Here is an 18,658-nt window from a genome sequence, read left to right as displayed (position 1 = left end):
TAGGAACTGGTATCAGCTGCATAGGCACAGTGCATTTAATTTCTCCTCAAGTTTACAGAATTTGGTACTGAGCAGTGTCCCTACGAGCATTTAGCTTTGTGTGCACAAGAATTTTGCATGCTTAGAAATAATACTGCTGTTACCTACTTTTGAATAGGAGAATCCAGTGGTGTCTGGTCTGGTTGTGCTGGTAATGTACCATCAGTTTGTATATATGCCATTACTGCTATTGTTACTAATCCTGTCTGTGCAGATGCTGTCACTATCAACATGACAGGATGTCATTCAGCTTAAGTGTTACCAGTTAGAGAAAGATTAGTCTTTCACTTACACTAGAGAGTTTGCCTATTGGAGAGTTAATCTTCTGCATTGAGTGTTTCCTAAACATAACACTTCCTGAAGAGGGCTTCCAAGCATATTTTCAGAGTTTTCCTTTGTAGAATTGCACAGAATTCAGAAACGACTTTATACCAAAGTTTTTGAGTTTGAAAAATAAAACTTTTCATCTATGAAAATACCATTTATGTTCCACAGTTGAGAAAATAGAGCAAATTAGGAAGTTCTGAAGAATTGTTTTACCCTTAATTACATTGGTAGCATGAATCTTCATAGTAGTGTTAAATAGCTTTTTGTCAGGAAAGCTAGCAAAGTTAATAAAATGAGCTAGGATGGGACGTGATTTTACTGCAGTACATGATTTTACTGTGTTAACTGCTTTCTTTACAGCACTGTTAGGGAAAGACAGCTCTTAATTGCTTTTTATTTATAATAAGTAACCATTTAAGATATAATTTAGTTTCTGCAGTGCAGCTTGTGTAGATTTTAAAGATCTGCATTAAAAAAAATAGCTTTTGAGTATTAGGTGATGGTCATTTACAGAAGAAACTTTTCAAAACTCATTTTCTTCCAGATTTAGTCCTGCACATACCGCACAAATGGCAGTTTATCACAGAACTGTTTATCACAGCAGAAGAGCCAGAAAGGCTGATCAGTATTCACCTTTTGTAACCAGATAGGCTAATTTGCAGCATAATGATGTCATCACATAAAAAGCTTACTTTAGAGTTGTTGCCCTGTGATTCCTCTTGTCTCTCCCTTCCCAGTGTCTGGTGTTACAAGTACCCTCAGTTTTTGTTGAAGCTGCTTGGATATCTAGGAGAATACTCTTAGTAAAAGCCTTCATCACTTGCTAAAACAATGTCTTCATTACAGCTGCAGAACAGTTGGAAAATTTTGCCATTAAGTGTCTGAATACCCACATTTTTCTATTGCATTTGATATTTTAAGAATGATTCTGTTGTGTCTTAATTGTGATTAAGAACTGAAAGAACCAGTGCAGTTAATAGCGTGTGTTGATTCATTATTCATTTTTAATGGTTTTGTTCCACAATTGTGCTCCTTTAAGTTCCTTTTTACTGCTTCAGATTTGCCTTATGGAAATCTAGCATGACTCTCATTTTAAAACAATTAAAACAGTGTGCATAATGAGGCCCTATGAAGATCTTCAGTCTGATTGTAGACAGTCTTCAGGCTCTAAGAGAGGTTGTGCTTGTGCTGTGGTTTATTTTCAATGTGATGGGCAAGATTTTAGTCTCTAAGTACCTGTCTTCATAAAACTTGTGAGAATTTAATAATGAAGACCTCTCGTTTTCTCAGATTTGGTCATGATTGTCCAGCTACTTTTAAAAATTACTTTAAGGGTGGAGGTAGGGGAGAATAATGAAAATACATGCTGACAGCATCAATACATAAGCCTTAGTTTCCTGAAGAAATCAGGCAATACAGGACTGGTGAGGGGAAAAAAGGGCATTAGGTGAAGCATGGAAATTGTGTTCCGTGGAGATTAGAAAGCACTCTCTGTGCTGTGGCACTCTTGTAGTGTTTAGCAAACACTGCCAAATCACTGTCACCCATGGATAAAAATCATGTACTTTGGCCTCAAAGGCACTTTGTTTAATTGTGCACTGCCACTGAAACAATGGGACTCCGTCAGGCAACACGAAGTTGTTGTGAGGATTGTTGAAAGATGACTAAGCTAAACTTGATGAGAAGGGAAAAAATTGTCCAGAGTAAGTATGTTGAAATTCAAATATAACATGAAATGGCTGGAAGAAAATGCCTTGTGAAATTCTCTTGAAGTCATGTTTTGAATATACTCTGGATAAGGTTAATAAGTGGATCAGCTTCTGCCTAATGCAGAGTCATCAGTGTCTAGATTCTGTGGTAATCAGAATGACTGAGAAACTCTGAGAGCTGATTAAAAGAGTTGCAGATAAGTAAGAAGATGAGATTGAATATTACAAGTTCTCTTGAGCCCGGTTTTTCATTGGAATGCACAGTGGGTTTTTTGTTCTGCAAACTGTAAATCTTGTAACTTCTGCTTTGAACTAATTTCTTGGTTCTTTTATTTGGCTCTGCTATATGTAATCCTTGAACATGAAGTCAAGTTTCGTGGAGTTTCCTACTATTAACTGTAGCACTTCAATAATCTGATTTCTTGAGGGCCATTTGGAGATACATAATGCCAAGGATCTTACTTGAAAAAATCTCAAGAGTTGCAGCATAAAGAGACGGTGGTTATTATTTCATACCTGAGTTCATGTATAAGCTTGACTTAAAGTTGACATTACATTTTCATACTAGCTTAATTTTATTGTTTTAGAGATTTTATTCAGAGAATTTGTCTCATTTTAATGTAGAATTGTAGTTAGTCCTGTATGAGTGAGTTGTCAGAAGTAAATGTCGAGTCTTCTCACTTATGAATAATTAGAAAGCTCCCTGTCGATTCTGATGTTTGTAATGCATATAATATTCCAACTCCTTTGATTCTTAAGAAATTATATTTATTTTCTCTTTGTGTAGGAATTACTGCATCATTTGCATAAAAATCAATCCAGTAAGATGTACTGGAAAAATTATTCTTCAGAGTCCCACAGCCAAAGTTATCTCTCAGTTTTGCTGTATTGCCATTAAGATTTGATTTGACTTTAGCCTTAGGAACTTGATTTGAAGTGATGGCTCTTCACGTTTACATTTTGGTCTTGTAGTTAGTGAATGCATGTTTTGACTTCCTAAGACTTTTTGGGTTATACTCAAAGTCAGACTTAAGTTTTGTGTTTGACAAGGATTAGTTTTTTTTTTTACTGCACATTACTTGAAAGATACTTCTCCTTAGAAATGGCAAGTTGTAGCATCTTGTCCTAAGGTTTAATTAAAAATGAGGTTATGTTTACTCAGCACATGGTGGAGTTAATTATAGATTTACTAAAATGAAAGGCTTAATGTTTTGCCAAGTCAAGAGCAAAAGCTAAGTAATTAAACAAAGAATAGGGTATGGTGTATGATCCCAGCTCAGCTTTTGGCAAAGTTCCCTTAAAGAAGGGGGGAGAAAACTCTCTATCAGCAGTTGTCTTTACGTGGGGTAGACCATTTCCTTTTGTGTTTGTAGTCAGGGAACTTTAAAAACCAAAACCTGAGTGCATTGATCAGGCCAAAAAATCAAAATGCAACCAAATAACACTAAACTTCATGTAAAGTGTGTGATGCTATTTCTTATTTCTCTAAAGTTAAAGTGCAGGTGACTGGGTAGCACCAGCGGTTGCTGTTGCTGAAGGGGGGCACAGGATCTCTGCAGGAGGCAAAGACAGGTTTAGCAAATGCCCTTTCTTCCCTCGAAGAGATGTGTGGCTTCGATTTCAAATTGACATTTCTGTGTTGTCTCTTGTGACTTCTGTATACTGCATCCGCTTGTTGCCATTTTGCTTCATTTAGAGAGAATATGAAGGAAAAATTACTCGTCTGCCTTTGGTGTTTTTTAAAGGCAATATTTAGGGGAGGTGAATAGCAATTATAGTAATTTCATTTCTGTTCAAATACTTTTCCTTTTTAAGGCAAATTGCTTTAGAAATATAGTTAGTTTAAGCCTCATTAAAATACATTTGTAGGCTTATAAAACTTCATCTTCAAAGCATTTGAGAGAGATCCTGTGAAGCTGATAAGGGAGTGTTATCCTCATTTTACAGAATGGAAAAAAAGTGTTTTTCACAGAAGTGATTTGCTCCAGGCCACAGCAGGAGTCAGTGTTAGCCAGAAATAGAACTTGGGTGTTCCCATTCCATTTGTTAAGACCACACCTTTTTGAGGTTGATCATATTTAACATTGGGGAGGATTGAGTCTTTCCACCCGTTATTAGGAAATTAATAATTATCTCTCCATAATTAATAACCCTCTAAATTAATAGGAAATTAACAGCAGTAGGTTTTCTAACTGAAACAACTTGCAGTTCCAGAAGGCTGGAAGAGTTCAGGAGAATGAATTTTGAAAAGTATAACTTACAGATAAATACTAGATCATTTTCTTTTGCAGAGGTAACTTCAGTGGTGCTGACAAGAAGGGTTCAATCGTTATTAAAGTTATAAATCAAACTATAATTGTTGGTTACTGCTTCTTCTATTTATAGAGTAACCCTCGGAATGTTTATTGATTATTGCTAAGTCTGTTTTGCTTAGGAATTTGCTTTGCTAATTGGGGGCAAGAGAAACTTTGAGACATGAAAACTGCATATTCATTTCTCTCACTTTTTTTAAGTTGCTATAAAGTACAATATCTGTATTTACTATTCATACCAGTATTGCACTGCTAAACACTTCTTGAATGCCCAACTTAGTAATTCTGAACAGAGCTCACTATAAGGTATTTCAGTAAATCTTAATTAAAGGCATATAAACACAACTTCTTCCATGCCTCCTTTTCACAGTAGATTTCCACTGATCATAGGTACAGTCTGCCAATAATTCTATTATTCTTCTCGACCCTGGCATTAAAATACATAATTTTAACTAATTTTTCAACTTGTTTTCTGTATTTTGATTTACAGCCTTCAAAATGGAGGAGGAATAAATTTAGCTTTTTTGTTTCTATGTTTTACCTTTGCTCCTGTATTTCCCTTGAATTGCTTTTATTACTGTCTCTGATTAGAGTAGATCGCTTCGATAGTTAAGTTCAAACTTCTTTTATAATGATTGTGACTTTAAAAGCAAAAGCACAAACTGATGCAGACCCTGTTCTTTTTTCAGGCTTGGCATAACCTTAGTCCACTCTGCTTTCCTAATTTAGTAACATGGTTAAAAATACGCACGACGGGGCAGGTTTGGTACGCCAGGCACCCATCCAGGAGTGTGGTGTTTTTAAGTAAAGGGACTTGTGGGGATTTGAGGAAAACATAGATTAGGTTTCATGAGCTTTGCACTCTGTAAGTATGTGGCTATTTAAAGGAGCATCGACTCCTAAATAAAAATCTCTTTTTATTATTATCATAATAAAGTTGTTTTCCTTGAAGGAGGCTGATGCCTAATTATTAAAAAAAAGTTTTTCTTTGCACAGATCTGTAAAATATGCTCTGTTTAATAATTCATTTCTAGATTCTGTTTACTGTATAAAAACAAGAGTCAGTGTACTAAGGTTTACATCAGCTCCTAGGTTCAACAACAACAAATACTTTTAAATCTGGATCAGTGCAAAACTTCCCCACACTTGCCTGTTACTGTATTGCTTTTTTTCCCATCAGGATTAAGAAGGCTGCAGTAATTATGCTGTATTAATGTAGAAGCACAATAAAAATACCTGATAGTATCTTTAAAACATTCTTTGGATTTCTAGGAGGAAGGATTTGTGCATGTTTTGATCTTGTATAAACTCCGATACTGCCTGTAAGGGCTGAAAGTTATTGTAAGAAAAATTTCCCCTATAAAATTAGAACAGTCATATGTGAAGAGTTAGGAACAAGATGGCAATGTGGATGGTTCCTGATTGTCACTGGACTTTGTGACCCAACTAGAGGTGACGAAAGCATAGGATGGGATATTGTGGTATTCCTTACAGATTAGCTTTCATGCATGTTCAAACACAGGGGTACCTTTTCAATTCAAGGATGTTTGTTGTGTGAGATTTTATAACAGAGACTGCCTTGCTCAAACATTTGGTTTGGGTTAAATTCTCAGGAGGACTGCTAGTACTTGTGAGTACTTTAAATGTATGGGGAGGGAAGTGAAGATGGAGAATAAAAAAAATTCCATTACATTCCTGGAAATTTTCAGTAACTGAAGTTTTGCCTGTGTACCCTCACCTGTATAGTGTGTCAGAATGAGTCATCTGTGTATACAGAGCTGCTCACTATTCTCTGTTTGTCTGCTTGCCCCTTCTTACAGTTGTGTTTTTTCCACTTCCCACTGTTGAGGGGCTTTCAAAAGCCTCTGTGTTATTATTGTGCAACATTTTTTAGTATACCATGGAAGATTCATAATGGATACTGGTAGCATAAATAGTATTAACATACAGTCAGAAAAATTCTAGACCTATATTTTAAGCTTATAGTGTTCTTCTAATGTACGTGTTTGTTCCAAGACATCCAGATAGGCTTCTATGGGACATCCTGGAACTCTCACATTTCCCGTAACTGTGGCAGAAATGACGTTAAGAAACAAAAACCCCAACAAAACTATCTCTTTCAACAATGGCCTGTGGTATTCTTCATTCTGGTGTTGCACAGCAGGTTCTCAAAAATGCATGTGCTAAGTATGTATGTGTTGTAATTCGTTAATCTGAAAACTAATAGGAAACAGTTGGAAGAAGCCATCAATGTCTTTGTAACATTTAAATTAAGTATTCAAATACTGCTTTGTGTACTCGGCTTATTGGACTAGAAAATTCCATCTTAAAATTTACTACTCTAATTTACACGATCACTGGGAAAAGTATTTGGAAATTAAGCTATTTTAATGAACATGTTTTTACTTAAACTGATATGGTTCAGTGCGTTGTATTTCCAAATGCCTGCAATTTTATAAAACATAGATCTTAAAACAACTGCCGTGGTCATTATGTGTCTGAAAAAGTGATCAAGGACAAACTGAAATGGACATTGAGGTTTCATGTGAATGAATTGAAGGCTAAAATCCTGTTGAAACAAAATCCTAATGACCAAGTGTTTGAGTTCTCTAATATTAGCGTTACAATTTTGAGTGACTTAAATATTGTAGCATAACTTTACTGATTTCAGTTTTTTCTTTCTTATATATTTTAGCAAGATGATAATGATTTTGGATCAGTCACACACTGAGCAGGACTCAGGTGCCTGCTCAGGTCCCTGCTCTGGTTTTGGTGATGCTTTAAATTGAAGAAAATCTCTGCCTGGTTGAGTTTTGACTGTACTTAAAATACGAACAGTGTGCTCATGTACTTACTGAGTTCATTAATAGATCCAAGAGTGTCTGAGAGTAGAGTGCTATACATCAGCACTTAATACCAGGTTCATTTCTGTTGGATTCTTTGTATGGTCTGGGCAGAGGGTGACCTGTAAAGGTTCCCTTTTTATGCGATAATTCTTACTGGCCACAGAATCTTAATGTTAAGTTACGGTGGCATTGCATGTCTGGAAAGAGACATCTCAGAATGACACCACATCGGGTTCTAATCACTAAAATACCTTTTTATTATGTTATAGTATGAACATGTTTTAGAAGATAGGACTGTCAGTGCAAGGCTGCCTGTTGACCAGTATTTTTATTTTCAATTTTTATTTTCTAAAGTATCAAAATTCCAGTTCCATGTGTTTTTAGTGCTTAGAAACTAGTTTCTGAGAATGGGCCAGTGTTGCCACTTGTTCCCTGCTGTTCTGTGTGAGATGCTTGTGAAAGTTAATATGCATCAAACTTGCAAAATCTGGCCCCACCAGCGCCATACTTCTCCTCCACTCAGTTCCTTCCTTTCTCTGAAAAGGAGTTACTAAGAAAGCTGGGGAGGTGTAGGCGAAATCAGGATGGAGCAGAGAAGAGCCAAGCTAATTATTACCAGTGGTGCTCTCAAGCCTGCTTCTGGCTTTGCAATACTCCCTTGTGAAAATCAGAATCTTTGCAGGAACACGTATGTTTTCTAAGCTCTGGGCCATGGGCTTTCCCCCTGGTAGCCGTCCCCCTCAGGGGCTTTTTAGATAGGAGATAAAGGAGCTGTGCCAAGATAAAGGAGTTGGAGTGCTGCTTCTAATAGTGAGGTTCTTGGACGATTTGCGCATTCCTGAGAGTATGGGAGCAGATTTAACCGGATTCTCTATTGTTAAGAGTTTTGCCTCTTGAATCCTGGCTCGTTCCTCAGTTTTGCAGTCCTTGATTTCTTAAGGCACTAAGCCTTGTTTCTCCAGGGATTTTCCTCTTGTCTGTGGGGGGCAGGCAGGAATTTTGAAGATGTTGAGAGTGCTTCAAGTGATCATGACAGGCATTCATCTGAAGCTTAAAACTTAACGGAGATGTTGGAGACCTTAATTATAATTGTAGAAGCATGGTAGTTGTGTTGTATGTTCTGATGCCCTTTTATTAAATAAGGAGCCTTAAGTACAACTCATTTCAACACAGTTCATTAAACATGAAATTGCAAAATATTTTTCTAGTAAACTCAATTTGAGATTTCTTGGTAAATGGCTAAAATACAGATTAAGTCTTGCATGTCCAAGTCACTTCCAAGCTTTGCTTTAGAAAGCCAGCCAGTCACATGCAAAATATTAAACAGAAAAGAATTTAAAATGAAATACTGTTTTCAGTACTAGAGGGAGAAAAGGTCTTGAGAGGATGATAAAATCAGTAATAGGGTGTTGTGGAAATGCTACTACCACGTACATATAGTTCATACAGTAACGTACAAAGTAGTCTTCCACACATCTGATGGAAGAAATGATAACTTGAAGTTTCTAGGGTCTATGAGAACAGAGCCCTGATGGAATTAATCTACCCCACTCCACTCCTGCAATCATGAGAGCTGCCACTTGGGAACAGGGCTTTTGAAAGAACGTCTCTTGACCTTTGAATATACTCCCAATGACATGCTGAGCCGGAGGCCACAAGACAAAAGTGGGAAGTTTATGCAGCAATATATAACTTTAAAGAACATTAAGTTGTCATTGCTGCTTTGATCAGTGATAGAGTATACTTTGGTAAAACTCGGATAAAGGGCTTCAGGCTGTAGCATCAAAACAATGCATTCTGTTCCTTTTAGTTTGAAAAATGTATTTATTTCTACAGTCCGTTTTTAAAAAGTGGAATGTGCTTGTGAGAACTGATTAGACCTGGCACACAGACCTAACTAATGAAGGTCAAACAGAATTATTCGGAGCTTTTTACATTTTGATTGTTTGAAAACTTGGGTTTGAGATTTATGGCGAAGACTCACTGTGGCACAGTTATATACCGCAGAAATAATTCTGGAAGTGGCCACATTGTGTTTGAATTCAGTAATTATTCCACTTGTGGTATTTGTTTTATGTGAGTTTATTGATTGCATAGCAGAGGAGAGGAAGAAGTGAAGGGTCTTCAGTTGCTTTTGGTCAGTCTTATTCCTGTGGAGTTGAATGTAAGGTGTAAAAAAGCAAGACTACCAGGAATTTAATTTCTTAGGTATGTAATTCTGTGTTATAGTCTTGCTCGAGTGTTTGAAGGTTAGTTTATAAATGTATCCGAGAATCCATGAAGACTATAAAATCTAACATTGCTAGTTGCCTTAATTTTATGTATTACCTGTGTGGGATCTAAAGCTCTACGGATCATTACTCCATTCATAGCTCTAGCAAATCCCTTCCCGCCCCTCAAATTCTTGGTGGCATCTCTGGTAATCTTCATAACTAAGAAGGTGTGATGCTTTGTTGCTTGTCTAGCAGCTGTCTTCAGTACTGTTAAAAATGAATGTAATCACTGTTGTGTTTATTACAATAGAATATTTGCATTTGTGTTAAGATATTGTGGGGATTTTTGTTTTGTTTGCTTTTGTGATTTAAATAAAAAAAAAAAAAGCTAACCCAAAAAGGAATATTTAGGATTTTTCAACTTTATTCTGAGATGAAAAAAAAACCCACATTAAAATAAAAATCAAATAAGTTACTTTAATTTTTTTTTTTTAATATGTCATTCCCCTCCTTTTGGAACCTCTTCCCTCAACATTCTGAATCCTCTACTGAGAGCACAGCAAAGCCTCTTCTTTGGAATTTGATACAGGGGTTTTTCCATGTTATGGCTGGCAAGAGTCACGTTCTGAGCAATGTACCTTGAGGCTCTCATGAGGTGGATTCTCCTTCTTGCGCAATGCATGTATTAGCCTGTCTTTACTTTGGGAGGAAGAATATGGGACTTCTAGTAAGTCTTCTCCCTTTGACTGTTCTTACAAAAAACATCACTTATTGTTGAGAGTTAACATATTCCAAGAAATTAAGCTGAACTTGAGTTGTCATACAGTGCCTAGTATCATACTAGCCCCCTAAGTAAGGGAATTACAGAAGAAGTTGTTTTTTAAGTCTTCTGTCAGCACTGAATCCTTCTGCTGATGATTCTGGTAGTAAAGATACGACTTTACTGATTGCCTGGTTCAAGACACATGTGATGTATATGAAGTTCACTTCTGAAACTTCAGAACAGATGCTCTTTAAAATACTTGTAAAAGTTTTATTTTTAGAACTGTTCCCCAAAAGTAAAAAAGAGAATTTTAAGATGCTCCGGGCCTCTCTCATAAACATTTCCCAATAGCTGTTCACATGGGTGAAGACAGATGTGTATTGACAAGGCCACAACTAAACCTCCGAGACGGAGAGTTGGATGTATGCTGAGAAAGGTGTTTCACATACAAGTGGTGTTTGTGTTCCTGTAGTATGAAAGCTTCCTTAATAGGGACAATCTGTTCAGTAGTGTTTAGGCAGGCTTTCAAAGGAGCTCAGCTTTGAACAGATATTAAACTGCAGGTCTTTTTTTCTCTGAAATTTTTCATCCGTTTGTAAATGTGTGAAAAAGGAAATGGTAATAGTGACTGCTTTGCAAATTCCAGGGTTACGTTAAAAATGCCTTCCTGATTTCAGTGTGGTGTACTGCCCAAGGGCTCTAACTTTGTTTTGCTGCACTGACTTATTTCAGGAGGGTCCTAAGCAAAGACCAAGTAAACCATACAAGCAAAATAAGCTTTCAGGATTATGTCCTACCTTTACCAATAGTGGTTTAATATAAATGGTAAAAAATGCAGTTCACTGTATCCTTCCTCACTATCACAAAGTTGGTAAAAGTTAAACAGATCGTATCTGCTCCAACAGCACATGACTGCAGATTTGTTCATGAAATTCAGTAGTTGTTAGTTCATAAAGCTTATTCAGCTTTTTAGTTTTCAGAAGAAAATTACCTGGTAAGTAAACTAAAATAACTTGCTACTCATTTTTCATGTAAAAACTCTTGTTAATTTGAAATTTTCAAGATTCTTTTTTTTTTGTTGCACTAAATTAACATTTGTGACAGGAAAAAATCCGTTCTCGAAGTTGAGTTTTTGTAAGTTTTAGGATTGAGTGTTAAAGTTAAGTTATTTTCCCCTTAAACTCTTAAGTCTTTATAAGTGAAGTTATCTATGAATGTACTTTTGTCTCTTTGGATCCCTTGGTTTTTTTCTTTCCCTAAGCTCTCTGTAGCTTAGGTACAGTGATTAGCTGTGTCAACGGGTAGGTGATTTTACTTGTGCACTAAGCAAATGCAATTTACTAGTAAGATGTGAGTGCTCAGGGAAGCCTGGAGAAGAAAATCATTCAGTCTTTGAAGGTGAACCAACACTAATTGTTAGTGCTGTGCAATGGAAGAATTTTATAATGCATTGATTTCCATTTTGACCTTGCTGTGGCCAAGTATGATTTTCATTCATACCGCTGTTGTGAAAGAGTTAAAATACTGCTTGTTATCGACATCCTTGATTTCACTCAGCTAGTCTATTAAATAAATTGAGGCAAAATAAAATGCATCATTTACTGACACTAAATCTAAATGGGAGAAGCCTTTAAAGAGAATGTGTAGAACTGGAGCTATTATATGAGATTAACTTTCCTGTGGTTCATGTCACACACACAAAGTTTGATACCTTTATTTCAGTTATCTTAATTTTATTGCAGTGGCATTTAAAATAAAGACCTGTTTTTACCTTAGCATTGTCCAAATCTGCATTAATTTCTCATTCCTTATGGAAGACACTGATATGGAGCAACTGCAAGTGTACTCTAGTTGGTAGTTATTTAATGTTTGAGAGCTTTATGGACTAAGACTACTTATTTGTGTAGCTAGAGGAATGCAATTCACAATGACTGAGTGTGGGAGGCTGAAGTATAATCGCAAGCCTCACTTGTCTACTTGGTGCTGATTTGAAACACGAGGCAGCAGTGTCTTCCGCTGATGAAGGCAAGGCCTGCAGTTGCTTTCAGCTTTTTGAAAATCAGGACGTTGTCAGTGCAGTTTGGAATCAGATGTCTTTCTTTTTTTTTGTGATAATCTTAGTTAGAAATTGTTAGTAGTTGGTCCATACCATTTTCTCAATAGCAGATTATAGTAGCTCAGTAGAACATTATAGTAGCTCCTGCCTACCCTTCTCCACTGGTGAATTAGCCACTCTGCTGAGTGGCCGTGCAGACAAGCTGAGCAAGTGAGGAGGAGCAAGAGAAGCTCCTCTTACTCTGCTAGAAAAAAAGACATCTGGATCCAGAGTCTTCATTTGAGAAGGATGCATCTCTATTATAATGGGAATATTTCCTGTGAATGTTTAACCACTCCCTCCCCTGTAATTACTGCTGTAATTTGTAGTAACTTCCAGCAGCCTGGAAGAACTCTTACTTCAGTTAAGACAATCCCATCTATTGGCATTTCTTTGAAAAACAAATATGGTGACTCCACTGCCATAAGCATGGTTCCAAACTAAAGTTCTTCCTTTGATTCTTTCTCCCATCCCACTCAACCTTGTGGCTTCGTTTTTTGGGGTTTTTCGTTACAAAGGCAGTTTACCTTCAGGGAAGAGGCTTCTCTGGTATCTTCCAGAAGTAATCTAAATGAGCATAATTTGGCTTGATACAGTGTAATAGTTTTCCACTGAAAGATGAAAATCTAACATGGACCTATTGCTTTTTTTATGCATTTAGTTACTTCTTGGAGAGGAATTAAAAAAATAAGAGCCTGCTAACCACAAGAGAAGGAAAAAAAGATGAGCCTGTTTCAAGTTGGTTGGAAACAGTTGATAGCAACAGTCACAACAGATAGGTCTTAGCTTGGATTATTTAGACAATAGTGTAGAAATGGGTTAGGAGCTACTGATCTGTGTCAGAGAGACCAGTCTGTTGTGTTGATCTGAAGTTTTTCCTTTGAAGAAGAAGAAAGGAAAAAGCTGTCCTAGAATTTATAGCCTGGACTGGCCCTGTCTCTGTGGCTTCCTGAATTATCCTTAGTCTCTCTTTAGGATGCTCATTGTTTGCATTAGTTTTAGGTGGGTTGTTGTACTTCATCAAGGCAGGGCACTTAAGTAGCCATCTCTAGCTGGCCAGCATCTTCATTTCAAATCATTAGCTCCTTTATTTTATGGACTAAGGTCTTCTGGAAAGCTTTTTTTCCCCTTTCCACGTATTGATATTAGTGCACAGTGAATTATAGATGATGTGCAGCAGTGAACATAGTAAGACACAAACAAAACAAGAGAAGCATAACAGGTCTCATACTTTATTCATGTCACATTTGTTTATGTTCATACCACCCAGGAACACCCAGAAAAAGGAAAACAGCTGCTCCTCAAAGGAAAGACAATAGCAAAAACGCATCACTTCCTAAATAAGAGACTATGTAAGGTGCTAGCAGAATTTTTCATGCAATATACTTGACAAAGTACCGTTCTGTCTCGTCACGCTTCATTTTGGCTCTTCTATCAAAAATCTGGGATATCATTTAATAAAACCATAGAATGATATGAATATATTAATTTCACATCTATTACCTATTTGTGTAGCAGTAGTACCTTGCTGTGGGGCAATAAAGTACTAGGCAGAGTACACTAGAACAAAATGAAAGGATAGGTTGTGTTCCAAAAACAAAACAGCCAAACAAAAACCCCTAACCAAAACCCAGCAAACCTGATGTTTCATGGCCTTGAGTTACCTTTGTGCATAAACAAGTTTTTCCCTCCCCATCCCTCTTGCCCTTTCACCCACCTTTTCCGTTTTTCTCCTGTATGTTCATTTCTGGTATTTTTATCATCTGATTTGTTCTAACGGATCTCATTGAGACCATCAAATTATGGAAGAAAATGGAATTCCAAACCTGCATTTAGGGGCAATACAGAGCACAGCCTAATAACCACTGTGGATCTGTGTGCTCTGGTGCTTCAGTGCTGATGCTGGGGAAGGAACAGCGTGCTGGACCCTTGAAATACAGAAAGCTGCCAGTTTTGTTAATCGAAGTTCAATTGTGGTGGAAGATGGGGAACCACTGACCTTTCCAAGAGTCTGACATAATGAGACCCTCGTGCCTGATGTCTATTTTCAGCCATTTTTAGCTGAACTAAAATTGCTATTTAGCAAGTTTGGACTTTAGAAAGCCACTTTTATCACCTTTGCTTGTGAATGATGGTACAAAATAAGTAGGGTTTGCAACTAAATTTGCGTGTGACATTTAGCAAGGTTGAGGAAAAAAATACTCTGTTTGGGGATGTTAGTAGAAGTGTGTATTTTTCACTTGCTTTTGGGTTTTGTTTGCAACTTAAGTATTTTGGAGAAGGGTTAATACTGTTTATGGCTGAAGCAGGTGAAACAGAATTGGGAACATACTGGAGGGGTGTTACTTACATGACAGCGTTCATTCACAAAGACAATCCTACCCCTAAAAATCTTTCCCCTTGTTCTTTCCAGCCAGCACATTTGTGCGAAATGCAGCCATAAGTATTGCTTTAAAAGTAATAAATTCAGGTTTGATCAGTTGGGATGGAGGCTTCCCACCCCCCTCTAGAATCTTTATGGGTTTGAACTCATATTCAGCACCTTATTTAAAATCAGGTTACACATAAAATAGTTGCTGCAGTATCGCAACATCTCTTCTAGCCCCTCTTCTTTTTTTCTTAAAATATGAGCAAGTATTGGCCTACATAGGAAAAGTAAAAGGAAAAAAATCATCTTCAGGTCTGTTAGGCTTGAGAAGCAGAACATTTTTCAAGCTCTTTCACTAACAATATGGTAAAAGATCTGCGTACAGCAGTGTCAAAATGTAATGTGATTCAATTTGCCTCCCCCTTTCTTTGTCCTTACATCTAATGAGACCAATTTTCAGTTATGGTCCAACTTCCTTGTTTGAAGATGGCACAGGTCTATCATAAGTGCCAATTTGTGCTAGAAAATTTAATTTTTATAGGCTATGAAATGTGAGCTGCGTGGTAGGACAGTAAATGTAATGCGATAGATAATAGGCTATTTAATTTGTTTTAACCACCTTAAAATCTATTTAAGTCCTCCTGAGACATCGGAGAGCAGATCTAAAGGAGATCTTTTTCATCAAGCTCTTAGCAATTTCAACTTATATTTCCTGTCCATCACAGTTTTAAATTGCTAATAGTATCATAATACATGCCTGTGAATTTGAGTAGGCTTGCATTTTTTTCCACATGGGACAGGTAATAGGCTTTGCAAGTGTGAAAGACTTCAAACACCTTTTATTCACCATTGCATAGTTTTATAGGTCTAATAGGAAAATGCATCTTGTACTCACGTTCATGGAGGTTGATTAAAACAATATTTCATGGTGAAGTATGGTAGCCACTTTTAGCACCTTCTATTCCTTTCCTGACACAACCAGCTCGCTTTTTAGACCCCAGGATAGAGAGGGATCACTGGGTACATGAAGTCCAGTGCTTCACAACCACAGCCAGACATCACAGCGCTTGATTCTGTAAGGATTCATAAGAATATGTCCCTCTGGGTACCACAAGCTGGAAAACATTACTTCATGGTAGTAGCAAAGATTTTAGTACAGATTCTGCAGCCTTGGAACACCAACATGCTGCTGGCGTTGCAGAGTGTATAGCAGGCAGGAGAGGATTGCCTCCAAGTTAGAACCCTTTGGTAGCAGGGTGTTAGATGGAAGGGTTTGTATGTCAGTAGCAAGACCATCATTATTGCCTGCAATACAAAGGTGTATTAACATATTTCCTTGCTCCTAATAAAATGCTGGCTATATGCAGAAATTGCCTTATTTTCACTGGTGGCTCACTACCCTCAGTGAACAAGTATACCCAGTCCCTTGTTTGCTTCGTTGTTTAAAGCAGATACCTGACTTGCAGCACCTTCTTATCATGCTTATTTTCCCTTATTTTTCATTCCATTTCAATCACTTAAGTTTAAAAGTTCTTGCTCTTCTTCCTGTATCATAATTCAGTTCTCTACCATGGTGCCAGTACTTTAAATGCAAGATAAGTCAGTATAACATGATTTACATCTGGAAAGATCCAGGTTGCACTTTCATTTTGCTTTCTATTTATGTTGTAGTCATTGGTTACTCTTGGTTGCGTTCCCCTTAGAACAGTTGTCATAAGGTACTGAAGAGCACTGAGTTCACATTAACAGGGCTTTTTTCAACACAGGTTCTACATTTCTTCTCCAACCCTAGGCTGCTATCCCAGAAAATGTCCTATTCATTGAGAATCCTCGTGCTTGAGTTTGCAGTTTTGATATATAACCCATTTTTTCAGTGTTCGGGGATGGAAATTTTTTAAGCAGCCTCATTTCATTTTAGTAATGGATGTGGTAATTTTCAGTGCTTTGTCCTTGTTCCCATGAGGTATTCTGTCTCTGTCCTCATACGCAGCATTATTTTTACAGGAAAAAATGATGCAAAAAGCTAATTTAATATTTGGTCTGTCCTCCTAATTTCTACCCCTTGTTGACACTTGTTCTTCATTTCTTGCTCTGTATTTCTTATTGAGAAACCTTTTGTTGTCTGCAAGTTCCCATTTTCCTGGCCTCCTGGCAGTTTTCATTTAACTTCTGCAGCCTGACCTCTAAGCACCAGCTCTCTTTGCTCATCAGTCCCTTTTTCCATTCCTTGTAGGTCCTCTGCTTTCTCTTAATACCCTGCTTTGAGGTGCATTCTCATGCAGGTAGGTCTGTAGCCGTTTCCTGTCCCCCTTTTTCTTTTACTCAGATGGAAAGACCCAGATAGTGTTTGATTTTAAAGTAAGTTCATGCCTTCCATACTTGGACTTACATACACTCATATCCAGTCGTGTATGTGTTTCATATATGTTTGGATGAAATCTGGGGTTACAGCCCATCAGGGAAAGGTGGGATTGCTCTTGAAACGTTAAGACGACTGTTAGTTATTTTGGAGTCATGCAGCTGGTGAGGCCTGTGCCCCTGAAGGTTAAGGAAGTTTGAATTGCCTTTGGCAATTATTGTATGTTGTATGGGCTGCTTACTTCCAGATGGCTGCTTTTTCCTTCATGTAAAACCATGGGAATTAATTTTTAAAAGTGGCATTTAAACCACCTTAATCAGAAATAGCTTTTCTTTTTTCCTGATGCTCGGTGTGTCTATACAAATACAGTCAGTTTTGTCAGAAGGCCAGTAATTTGGGAAATTTCCTGGAATTCTTTCAAGGTTTCTTTTTTTTTTTTGTTAGGTATGCTGATGTTTCATTTCTCTTTGTGTTGAGACACAGACCTATTTGGCAGTTTTCTTTTGAAAACCCAAACGCGTAAGATGACAGTTCATTGTCCCTTTCTCCAAGTGCTTGTGAAATCTGTAACAATGAATGCAAAGGCTGCGTTTTGGAGTCACAGTAATCACTTCTGAATCTTCATATTATCAAGGATGAGAAAGAACTAATTTTTCAAGCACTGGCAGTTTTGGAATATAGCCTGAAGTATTTTTGTGTATGTCTGTGTCACTGAAGCTGCCTTCAGAAGGCTGTAGGAGGACTCTGGGTATAAGCCTGCATTTAAGTTTGTGAGGTAAGGGTTGTGTGTGGATTTACAGTCTGTCAGCCACTCCATGTGTACTATGCCATGAACACGTTTGTACCATATGGCCAAGCCCCAGAATTGCCTAGCTAGATGTGAAGGCAGTAATCTGTGCAGATGGACACAGCTGAAACATTTGGGTCCAAGAACCGGCACAGGAACTTCATGTTTGGACTCTGTGTGTGCTTCCACAAATCCAGATCATTCAGAGTTGGGAGTTTAGCAAAACTACTGAGGATTTTGTTTCTGGCTTCTGATATCAAAATGGGGCTCAGTGCTCTGCAGCGTTAATTTTGATAGTGTTAATCCTAGAGTTAATATAAATTTTACATTACACATTTATGAATTGCATTTAAATGTAGCAGGCACTCCTCAATGTGGTTTAATGGTGATGTGTACTGCTCGTCTCTTCCTTATCCTTGGGGGCATGGAGGCAATATGAATAAAAGTCCCTTCTTCCTCAGTTCTTTTTATTTGGGAATAGCTATTTTCTTTCCTGGGTCTGCCCAACATTTCCAAAGTCCACACCTCATATGTGTCTTAGTGCTTGATGAGGTGATAGCAAGAGAGAGATTTGTAAGTAAGTCTTTCAGTCTGCTTGTTAGCCAAGGCATCCCTCAGTATTTATGTTGCAAGATTATTAAGGCATGGGTAGTAATACTTAGTAACTAAAAGCTTGAAAAACTTAATAATGAACTGTTTATGTTTTGTGTTATTCCTCTTAATGGTTTTCCTTTGCTTTAATGAGATCGAAGATAATTTAGTGTCATTAGTAAATGTCTGAGCATGTTCTTCAAAATGAGTTTTCAGCACTATGGTGGGGAGTCTGAGGGTTGTATCTTT

The 18,658-nt window shown here is 37.3% G+C and overlaps 1 protein-coding gene across 2 annotated transcripts in view; it reads left to right on the top strand.

The window, feature by feature from the left end:
- LRRC28 (leucine rich repeat containing 28) overlaps window positions 1–18,658 on the top strand; it is a 53,564-nt gene that overhangs the window by 12,368 nt on the left and 22,538 nt on the right. The window contains exon 1 of one of the 2 annotated variants that reach the window (XM_030497359.1): window positions 9,982–10,173. The exons of the other annotated variant lie outside the window; for it this stretch is intronic. The gene's annotated coding sequence lies outside the window, so the exon portion shown is untranslated. Of the gene's footprint in view, window positions 1–9,981; window positions 10,174–18,658 lie in introns of those variants that run through there. 2 annotated transcript variants of the gene reach the window in all.

The sequence above is a fragment of the Strigops habroptila genome, chromosome 9 (assembly GCF_004027225.2).
Source record: "Strigops habroptila isolate Jane chromosome 9, bStrHab1.2.pri, whole genome shotgun sequence".
Classification (NCBI taxonomy): Eukaryota; Metazoa; Chordata; class Aves; order Psittaciformes; family Psittacidae; genus Strigops; species Strigops habroptila.
Note: the sequence above shows the minus strand (reverse complement) of the source record. Positions and strands in the feature narration are given on the sequence as shown.